The sequence below is a fragment of the Ornithodoros turicata genome, chromosome 4 (assembly GCF_037126465.1).
Source record: "Ornithodoros turicata isolate Travis chromosome 4, ASM3712646v1, whole genome shotgun sequence".
In the NCBI taxonomy this organism is placed as follows: domain Eukaryota; kingdom Metazoa; phylum Arthropoda; class Arachnida; order Ixodida; family Argasidae; genus Ornithodoros; species Ornithodoros turicata.
In genome coordinates this window covers 68087748-68096399 of record NC_088204.1, presented here as the reverse complement: position 1 = coordinate 68096399, position 8652 = coordinate 68087748, and the positions used below count along the sequence as shown (strand labels likewise).

General features: G+C 45.9%; 1 long non-coding RNA gene across 1 annotated transcript; it reads left to right on the top strand.

The window, feature by feature from the left end:
- The first annotated feature begins 284 nt into the window (after positions 1-284).
- Positions 285-6445, top strand: LOC135393380 (uncharacterized). Its single transcript, XR_010422602.1, has 3 exons — positions 285-442; positions 4276-4416; positions 6199-6445. It is a non-coding gene; the product is annotated as an uncharacterized LOC135393380 (long non-coding RNA).
- Positions 6446-8652: the final 2207 nt, after the last annotated feature.

Below are 8652 nucleotides of genomic sequence, written 5' to 3'. Positions count from 1 at the left end.
AAGAGGAGAATCACGCGCATAACGTCTCACAGTGTGCTTACGAATGTAAGCTTTCCCGATGCAAACAAAAGATTAAACGATTCATCTGCCCAAGATACGCCTGCAGTGAGCTACTACTTCAGAGACACGTATAGTCATGAATGGGGGTATAACACGACGTCCAAACAGTAAAAGCATTCACGCGTGTGGATACACCTGCACTTGTGCCAATGCAAAATGCAGCACAAAGGATGCAGTCGCGGAGAATATAAGCTGAGGCTCCGCACATCCAAAAATATTCATTGATATAGCCCTCAATGGCATAAAAGTGGTGTATTTGTTAGACCCGGATTTTATAGCTTAGTTTTATGAAAGCATAAAGATACGCTGTGGCAGTTGTCGTATTCACTTTACCAGTCTACAAAGCAGAAGGGCTACAAGACGTACCTCTCTACGACTCCAGGTATGGAATCACTCTATCTTGTACACGCAGTACCAAACTATACGTCCGAACAAAATATAAATACGAGCTGAGAAATTCCAGGTTCCTCTTAGCCAGGACTTTCGCGAACGTCGCGGGCTCGATCTGGTAATGGGAAAGGTACCATAAATCAGCAGACATACAGTTTATGGTGGGAAATAATCCCAAATTGGTTAAACAACAGTGATCTATGTTCCCGACTAGATTTGCTACAACTATGGTGAGCTAGAAGGACTTCTAGCTCACCATACTACAACGGCGAGCACTTTCACCAGCCCCACCACCGACTAGATTTGCTGCTCCTGATGGCTATGTAGCCGGCTGTAGCCGTTTTAGACCCAGTGTTATACGCAAGCAATGCCGTTTTGACCTTGCACTTTACTAGCGATGCGCGGTTGGTGGTTAGTTATTTCGACACAGTGCTACCCATAATTTTGAATTTTAATTTTTCATAGAAACTATGTGTGTAATTGGGACGTAAGCGTACTGAGGACTCAGGCTATAGAATAGATAACTTTTCTGAGCTTGCCAGGAACCGTAAACTTTCTTCAGTTCTATTATTCTTGCAAGTAGCCAGTAGGACGACTGAAGAGCATGCCATATAGCAGCAGAATAAGTGATAGATAACTGGGATCCTTGGCCTAACTTAAACCAAAACATAGGAAGCGTATTAAAATAGCCGACAAAACCATTTCGGAACAGGTCTCAACATGGTTTCTCCTGCACAGCACGAGGTGCTTCAGAAGTGCTCCTCGCAGTTGTTCGGAATAGAATAGTAAGTAGTGTCATCAAGTAGGGAACCTACGTGTGGAGATTGGCACATAACCATGCATTCCAACTCGTGCACGCATACTGCAGCTTTTCTCAACAGAAAGTTCATAACGTTTCAAAAAGGTTCTCATAAGGTTAGAATTGCTTGTAACTTATAATTACAATTGCAATCACAATATCATATTGAATAATGTGGAATAAACCAGTGGGCAATGTCTGACCACATGAGTTACAAATATCGCGCTACACTCGCCCAACAGCGGAAGGAAATTACAACGTTAGTGGTGTTCTATACAGACTGTACACTCTAAAAACCGAACTTCACCGCATAGCACGCTGTGCGCCAACCATTGCCAAGAATGATAGGGTTATTGCTTCTGATTCGAAGAGAGGTGGGGCCGTACGCCCTTTCGTGGCAATTTTCATATATCCAAATTGCCACAAAAAGGCGTACGCCCACCTCTCTCTTCGAATCAGACGCGATAACCATATCATTCGTGGCAATGGTTGGCGCACAGCGTGCTATGCGGTGAAGTTCGGTTTTTAGAGTGTAGGTACGAAATCTTTCCTATAACATACAGGGTGTTTCACCATAACAGGATAAAAAATTCTACTGGCGACGTACTCGCCGGAGGATTGTGGGACGCAGGAGGAAGTGTTCCCACCTCTTGTTTTACCTTTCTTTCCCCCGCTTTAACCTTGATGCTGGGGACAACTGACTTATCACAAAAAAGGCAAAACAAATGAAGGCGGGAACACTTCCTCCTCTACACTCTAAAAACAGATGGTGGTGGTGGTGATGGTGAAAGGGCTTGCCGTCTCTAAAAACAGAGCTTCACCGCAGAGCACGCTGTGTGCCAACCACTGCCACGAATGATACTGTCATCGCTGGTGATTGGAAGACAGAGGGGGACGTACGCCTTTTTGTGTCACTTTACCCGGTACCCGGGTTCGAATCCCGGTGCCGGCTGTGCTGTCTGGGGTTTTTCCTGGGTTTTCCTCAGACGCTTTCAGACATATGTCGGCACAGTTCCCTTAGAAGTCGGCCCAGGACGCACATTCCCCCAGGGCGTGAGTCGTGCGTTGCCCACATACGTGAGGCCGACAACGGCAAGCCCTATCACCACCACCACCACCACCACCTTGTGTCACTTTTCATATATCCAAATTGCCACAAAGAGGCGTACGCCCCCCTCTCTTTTCGAATCAGAAGCCATAACCCTACACTCTTAAAAATGAACTTCACCGCATAGCACGCTCCTAGCCAACCGCCATCTCGAATGATATCGTTATCTGCCCTAATTTGTTAAAAAGAGGAGGCGTACGCCCTTTTTGTGACACTTTTGCTGTTCATAATTGTCACAGAAAAGGCGTACGAATCCCGTTTTTAACAAATCAGGGCAGATAAGGATATCATTCCTGATGATGGTTGGCTAGGAGCGTGCTATACGATGAAGTTCATTTCTAAGAGTGTATCATTCGTGGCAATGGTTGGCGCACAGCGTGCTATGCGGTGAAGCTCTGTTTTTAGAGTGTAGACGCACATTTCGAGCACGCTTCTTTGCGAAAATCAAGCAGGCGGGGCCAAAGCGTAATTTTTACATTTTTTTGCTCGACTATTTCTGTTGCGATACCGTGAATAGTTTTTGTAGGGTCTGCGGTTATTCCGTGGAGGACTCCATATTTCTGGAAAGAGAAGTGAGGTCCACTCGGCAATTTTCAATGTTCAACTGACAGAAATAAATTTCTCACAATTAAAAATTGTCCAAATCCTTTCTTAATGGTGTCAAAAGTTTCCAGAAGGTAATTGCCGAAAGTCCCACAATCCTCTGGCTGTTAGAATTTTTTCTCTCTTTAGGTGAAACACCCTGTATATGCTCGCATGGTTGTGCGTTTCTGTGGATTCGCTGAGCATTTCCGGTATCGTCCTCTTCGTATCGATTGCTATCCTAGTATTCAGGCACCGTAATTTCGAGCGTTAAGCAGATGTCCTAGTCGGGCTCGGCAGTGCTACTCGCTCTGGAGCGCAGGCGGCGTTGTTTGATGTCGTGTCCCTCGGCTCTCTCGTCTTTCCGCTGGAGTATTCCGAGGAAAGTCACTTCTGAGAATACCTCAAATGATGCGCTTTGCATTTCTTCCATTTTATTCGTTCACATTTAACTATCGTGCTCTCGTCCGGAGCTGCCGAGTCCAGTTTTTTTAAACGGCTGTCTCCCTTTGCTCTTTCCACTTTCAAACATTTTGTCTCTTCCCTTTCAAACATATTCGTGAAGATGAAAAGAATAAGAGAGAAACAGAAAATCTGGCAAGGATTCTGGTGTAGCCTTATGAACCTAAAGACCTCTTCTGATTTCGTAGGAGTTTGAATGCCACTCGGGGGCTGATCTCGGCCACGGCTTGCAGGGCTCACATGAGTCAGCACCTAAACTGTTTGTCATGTGGTTAGGTTTCAGGTTGCAAATGATATTTTTTTTCGGTGAAGGGATACTTGAAACCAAAAGTCACTCCATACCGCCTGGTATTCATTGTCAAGAAAGCCGAAAATTATCATGCCAAACATGAAATTATGCCGAAATCCCGGGATTTCGGGATCCTGATCCTAGTATACGGTCGACCTTCTGAAATTGGTCCACGGTCACTATGTTTCGCACATGGTGTTCTGACCTGGATGTTGAGATAGAATGTGGTCCCGATTTTCATGTCACTGACCACATAGAGCCTATAAAAAGAGGAAATAAATAAATAAAAATAAATAAAAAATAAATAAAGAACGCGTTATTAACGAATAACATGAACCCGTTTCTTTTCGCTTTTGAGTAACGAGTAACGTATTTAGTTCCTTTTTTTCTTCCCGGTAACGTGTACAAGTCTGCGTGTGATATTGTGTTATAATTATTAGACAGTAGTAGTACGATCCAGGGACTTCAAACGACACCTCTCCAGGTTAAATAAATTTCAGTTTCAGCGCTCGGAACCCTCTGGTACTATTAACGGTTGTGGAAAGCAATTGATCCTACAATTGCTGCAATTGATCTTCATTTCAGGTTTCCGCTTGATCTGCAAGACCCTAAGCGAGCTGTTATCTACCATGTATTCTACCTTCCTTCTTTTCGCCTTGCTCGCGGTACTACCCGCCATCTACCGTTGTGAAGATATTTCCTACCAGCCAGTGGATGTTGTTCACGGTGAGTTGGTCTCTAAAACATACAATCGTTAGACAGTACTGCATACAATGCATCATTGCATGCTAGCACCAACTGAGGGGAGGGGGGATAGTTGGCAGAAAAAAAAAAGAAAAAGAAAAAAAGAAAGGGGAAAGGTCAGCCATGCAGCATGCCAGCTTGCTATTCCCTAAACAAAAACAAACTGGTTTATGGCAATGGTCAATGTCAACGAGGTATAAGATATGGTTTGTAATTCTAACTTCACTGTAACGACAGACAGGCGGCATTTGATTTGGCACCAGTTAAAAAGGTGGTGACACATTGGTACATGTGGTTCATTACATGATAGTACTGCGCACCAGAGTATTAAAGTATTAAAGTAAGTAGTATTAAAGAACTTTCAAGCACATCCCGACGTCCACTCCTGACGTCCAACGAGCGAGAGCCTTTGTCATGTCTATTGGCTCTTGTAAGCGCATGACCTCTCCCGCGGTTGTCTCACTGACGTAGATACGTACCATGATGTCAGAGGGTGATGAGTCTCGGTAGTTGCGGTTAGTCCGTAAGCATTTGCTGTAAAACATGAAATTTCGGTTCACTTCTATACAAATACCATTTTCTTACATGTATCCGGCATAAGTATGGTGATGTCCTTCATCATCAGTGTGGTCGCACACTCGTATAATCAACTGTAGTCGCACAATAGCTAGATATTGCAACTACAAACACCTCCGGAGTATGGCTGCCAGCGGCCCGTTATAAGGGCAGATCGTTTGTGCTGAAGCAGCAAAGATATAATTGCGGATAGTTGTGACTGTATAGAAGGTAAGACATTAGTACTAACCCTGAATGAAACTCCACAGTGCTTCCTTTCAAATGTTCTAATACATTCACTGTGCCGTTTATCGTTGTCTCACACTTTCTCACGTTGTCCCTGTCGTGCAGACCAGGAATGGGTGCACGCACACGTGCACAACAGGCGCTGAGAAGATGGTTTAATAGACTGATGGGAGTATTGCAACGTAGATATATATCACTTTCATATATCACTTCATATACCACTTCATATATCACTTTCCAAAAGGTGGCACGCTGTAATCAGAGCTAATTGGTATAAATTTCAATCATGGTGCATCCGCTGGCCCGATGCAAGAAACATACTCGAAAATTTCAATCCTACACGTTCGCAAGAGCGGTCAACACTCTGCCGCAGGAACGCCTCTTAGTGACCATCAGAAACGTACGCTGATTGTAATCAGTCAATCAGTCAATGCATAGCCTTTTCCCCTTTCTACTAACACAGCGAAATGGGCCTGTTGGCACAAATGTATTTTGTAAGTACATAGGAGCCACAGGAATACGGACAACACAAAATTGGCACACAGAGTAGCTCCACTATCAACACGTTTATCGTACACTATCAACATTACTCCCTCACCGTGAACTACTGTGTGTATCAATTGTGTACTGTCCATATTCCTGCAGCTCCTTTTCTTACAAGACATGTTTCATTTGCCACTGTGACCTTTTCCTGATATGTGATCGAGGCAGGCGTCCCGACTTTTAAGTCGGTGCAAGTGCTCTGCTCCAGCTCCACGATATCTGTCAGCACGCATTATAAGAAGCATCTTCACGTGGCAATATGCATACCAGCTGGATAACGGACAAAAAGCTTTTAAGTACGCGTTTATCTAGTGTGGACTTCTCTCTGAATTTTGGGAACCGAAACAAGGTACCACGCGAGTCGTGTGTTTGAAGCAGTGTGCAGTTTTGATGGTATAACCTAAGAGGCGTTCCTTTCAGGCAACTGCGTCTACAAGCACACCTCCATACCAGACAGTCAAGCGCATCAGATGACGTTCGACGAGTGCGCACTGGTTACATGCACCGCCAAGTTAAGGCGCGTTGAAATCAAGAAATGCTCCGTCCGTGCTGGCTGCTACCCACCCGCAGGCGGGCTCTACCCTCAATGCTGCACCAGCGTCATTTGTAGCCGATAGCATAGCGTGGCAGTTATGTGAGAAATAAAAGGACATCGCATACAAGCAAATCTTGTCTACCACGCTGACCTCTATCATCCTCGCTTGCTAAACTTGACAACGACAACACATATATCGCGGTCGACGCTTTTGCGTATAAGAGCAGGGTTACCCTGCTGCGGAATCATGTCCACTTCGTTGAAAACAGGGAGCCCAAAGTACGCTCAGAGTTTTCATCGAAGGAAACAAACAACTGCCAGCTCTCGAGCCTGGACACGTACTAAAAGCTATTTACAGGACAAAGCGACATATCACATACGCAAAACCTGTCATAATCATAATAGTCATAATCATAATTTATCTCTCGTTGTTGTATCGTGCAGTCAGGTCACAGTTCCACGCTGCTCTAGTGGGTATCGTATTTGGAGATCCACTTGCTCGTAGCTAAACACTCGTTTCCACTTTTTTTCTTGCTTCGTGAAGGCCCGTACACATTTTTCTTTTCTTATTTTTTATTAGCGGGTCTTCGTATCCTATAGCCCGGAGTGGCGCTTTAGCGTATATTCAGCAATAAAGATGACGCGGTGGGTGTCATCAGGTTAATTTGTAGGTAACATTTCCTTGAGCACGAGGAAAAGATACAAGGCTCATTACACCAGCTTGCTTGCCTGTTCCCTTTTTGCTCATCAGATCAATGTTCGATCTCGCAGATTTAAGCCCACGTCATGACTTCTCTAGGACTCCTAATGTCTGATCCAAAACCCCATAGCAGTGTTGTCATTGTGCAGATGTCGACGTTAGAGTTAGCGTCATCCCATTCTGCACTGTGTACAGACGGTTAGCGTGTGTATATACAGATGAGCTGGTAGGTAGTATTCATCGTCGGTGACCTGCCACGGGCCGACCCACGAAAATCGTGCAAATGCGAGGAAATATATATATATCTTTATATATATTTTTAAGTCAAACGTCGCCATGCCAGTACTGGACAGCTGTTTCGGCCTTCTTGGGCCTCACCAGCAGTACGCAGGCAGGCAACGTTTGAGTGGATGGCGTCAGAAGGTCACGTGGCACGTGATGCCTCTCGTCAGGGTGTCCTAAGACACCTCTGAAAGCCCAGTGCAAAGCCAGTCAAGTGTATAAGGGAAGAAAAAAATAGCAGGAGCGCTTTGGCTGCACGTATAGCTTATGTTTGTAAGTCAAACGTCGCCAAGCCAGTACTGGACAGCTGTTTCGGCCTTCTTGGGCCTCATCAGCAGTACGCAGGCAGGCAACGTTTGAGTGGATGGCGTCAGAAGGTCACGTGGCACGTGATGCCTCTCGTCAGGGTGTCCTAAGACACCTGTGAAAGCCCAGTGGAAAGCCAGTCAAGTGCATAAGGGGGGAAAATAGCAGGAGCTTTTTGGCTGCACGTATAGCATATGTTTGTAAGTCAAACGTCGCCATGCCAGTACTGGACAGGTGTTTCGGCCGTCTTGGGCCTCATCAGCAGTACGCAGGCAGGCAACGTTTGAGCGGGTGGCGGAGGTACAAGAACAACATTCCCGGTGAGCGCAGCTGGAGCGTCAGCCGTGACAAACCATAACTGAAGCAGACGACGGAGCAGTGTCCCTTAAAGTTCCCATGCTGCTTTGCGTGGCGCGCTTGGTGGCGCGCGCATCTTTGTAAAATTGTCTATTTCAGGACGTCCAGGGAAACTTCTTCCTCTGTAAGCTTGTAGGTGGTGCACGTTGTAATAGCTTGCCGTTGTTGCATACCCCCCCCCCCACACACACACACCCATTGGCCCCCGTTGCTGGCCTCACAGCTGTGGGCATCATCAAAGACCGTAACTGGAGACGATGACCAGACGATGACGAGACGATGACGAGACGATGATGACCAAAAGATGGGGGAGCGTAGTAGGCGGTTTTGGCTCGGTGGTTTTGTGTGTCGTCCAATTAAAAACTGGAGTTGGGCACGCTGTAAGCTTGTAAGCTTAGCATGAGAACTTGGACGTGCCCATCGTAGTCCTCACGTTAGCTGCAGTGTTAGGTAAGTGCTGTGTCGCACCAGGTTGCTGTTCAGGTTCATGAGCCACACGAAGTGCCCACATACGTATGCGCTGCCTTACATGGACAGGACGCTACGCAAGGCAGGTAAAAACAATAAATGCAATTGTGATTAATTAAATTTTTCGGGAGGGCAGCCTTCTTCTGTTCGGTGGTTAAGGCTCCTCAGGCTTGAAAGGCTGTGTCTCAGGAGACAGGACAGCCTCAAGCCCAATCGGAAGCACACC